This window comes from Odontomachus brunneus, unplaced genomic scaffold, assembly GCF_010583005.1.
Source record: "Odontomachus brunneus isolate Ranch 3 - 2012 unplaced genomic scaffold, Obru_v1 Obru_scaffold_005, whole genome shotgun sequence".
NCBI lineage: Eukaryota > Metazoa > Arthropoda > Insecta > Hymenoptera > Formicidae > Odontomachus > Odontomachus brunneus.
This window is the reverse complement of record NW_022639455.1, coordinates 1,378,148-1,380,272: the sequence shown is the minus strand read 5'-3', so window position 1 is coordinate 1,380,272 and position 2,125 is coordinate 1,378,148. Positions and strand designations below refer to the sequence as shown.

Below are 2,125 nucleotides of genomic sequence, written 5' to 3'. Positions count from 1 at the left end.
AGAGAGAGAGAGAGAGAGAGAGAGAGAGAGAGAGAGAGAGAGAGAGAGAGAGAGAGAGAAAGAAAGACAGGCAGAAAAGAGAAAGAGAGAAAAAGACAGACGGAGAAAGGGAGAAGCAAGAACGGAAGACGAAACGGAATCGCTGAGAGGGACGGGACTATTCGAGCCCGAGTAAACTCGCGCACGTCGTCGCCGATAGCTTTTCCTCCGCTCATCGATGCGAGCCACGACGTGAGAATCGTCGGACGAGCGACGGCGCGACAACGGACTCCGTCGCCGACGGATCGCGAGAAAGCGCCGAGCGTCTGGCGTGTACGAGACCACCACATCGGGAGTCTCGCTGCTCACCGAGCCGAGAGAAAGACGAGAAGAGAGGGAACACAGAAGCAGCGAGAGACGAAGGAGTGGAGTCGAGTCCGACGGAGAGAGTGTGCCAAAGAGAAAAATCGCCGATAGAGAGACAATAACAACGTGGGAGAGAGAAACAGAGAGAAGGAGCCGTTGGTGCCTGTTGGTTCGTTGATTCATTCGTTCATACGTATGTACATTCGTTCGCTCGCTCGTTCGTTCGTTGTTGATTCAACGTGATACTTAGCACCGACGACGCGAATCAGTGTTCTCGAGCGCGCCGAGTCTCGCGACATCCCCATATATCCGGCGACGAGGAAAGGAGGAGAAGGAGAGAAGGAAGAGGAGGAGGAGGAGCACGAGCAACAGCAGTAGTCCGGAAAGTTTTGTTTTGATCGGCGGAGTCGCGCGGTCCCGCGATCTCATTTCCCATCTCTCTCACCCCGTGCCTCTCGGTGCACGACCACCACGAGCGGCCGCGGGGGTGCCGCCGTCGTATCGGTGCTGGGGAGATATCGATCGCGCGCGCGGGACCATTGACGTCGTTCGCCAGCGTTCTGGAGAACGGCTGAACGCGGAAAGGGAGCAAGCGAGAAAGAGGAGACAGACAGAAAGAGAGGCGGCGAGCGACGACGACGGTACTCCCATCGCCGGCGACCCGGCGCTCGCTAACAACAGCAGCAGCGGTAGCAGCGAGTCTTCGTCACCGTCGTCGTCGTCGTCCTTCAGCAGCGGTGCGCGCGCGCGCGTGCGCGTTCACGCGGCGTGTCCTCGAGTGCGATCGCGATCGCGATTTGGCGCGGCGCGGTGCGGTGCGGTGCGACGCGGCGCGGCGTGTCGCGTCGCGGCGCCGATCCCGAGGATCGCCCGCTCGCTCGGCCTCGCTCCCGTTGACGCTTTCGCGCACGAGGAGATCGATCGATACGCGCTGCCTCGGCAGGAACTCGGCCGGCCGACCCGACGTCGTCGACATGCCCCGTTGATGATCCAGCAGGCTGCCCGGCTGCGAGATCCGGTGAGTTTTACCAAACGCAGTAGCGGCGACGAGTAAAAAAGAGGTTAGAGAGAGAGAGAAAGAGAGAGAAAGAAAGACAGAGAGAGAGAGAGAGAGGGAGACAGACGGAGCGAGTGAGAAAGAGGGAAAGAATGAGCGAGGGAGTGAGGGAGTGAAGGAGTGAGACAGCGAGAAACAGAGAGGGACGCATGCGGTTGAGATAGAGAGGAGGGAGATAGGGAGAAACAGTCTTTCGGTCACGGTGAATCTCCATCGAGACCTCTCTCCCCACTATCGATGTTCGTTAGGTATGCGTGTGCGTCTTCTTGGACCCCGTCCAGGTCGGTATCTCGAGCGCGCCTGTCCGACGCTCGTCGTCTCGAGGTTCTCTTTAACGACGCGCCACGACCCTCGCCGGAGAGAACCGGACCGGCTAAAGTCTAGCTCTCGTGAACGCGCTCACGGGCCAGAAGCCGACGGTTCTCTTGCGTTTGCTCTCTCTCTCTCTCTCTTTCTCTTTCTTTTTTTTCTCTCTCACTCTTTCTTTCCCTGTCGTGTTAATGATCGCCGATTTCTCCCACGACCATCCGATCGGCTTGGATCGAAGCTGCGCACTGTGCAATTTGAGGCGCTCGCATTTTATTGTCGCAACGAACATCAGACCTACCGTCGTGAGATAACGGTCGTTATTATTGAAACCGGAGGTTTCCCTTCGCCACCTCGCGTCATAATAACAATGGCAATTCGACGACGCTGAATAGTAATCGCGAGTAACGAGGTAAC

The 2,125-nt window shown here is 57.8% G+C and overlaps 1 protein-coding gene across 6 annotated transcripts in view; it reads left to right on the top strand.

Annotated features, from left to right (window-relative positions):
• The window catches only part of LOC116849065 (myocyte-specific enhancer factor 2), a 112,630-nt gene that overhangs the window by 74,258 nt on the left and 36,247 nt on the right, over positions 1-2,125 (top strand). For 3 of the 6 annotated variants that reach the window (XM_032825870.1, XM_032825888.1, XM_032825853.1), the window contains exon 1: positions 35-1,363. The exons of 2 other annotated variants lie outside the window; for them this stretch is intronic. The gene's annotated coding sequence lies outside the window, so the exon portion shown is untranslated. Of the gene's footprint in view, positions 1-33; positions 1,364-2,125 lie in introns of those variants that run through there. One more of the 6 variants, XM_032825879.1, reaches the window with a different exon arrangement.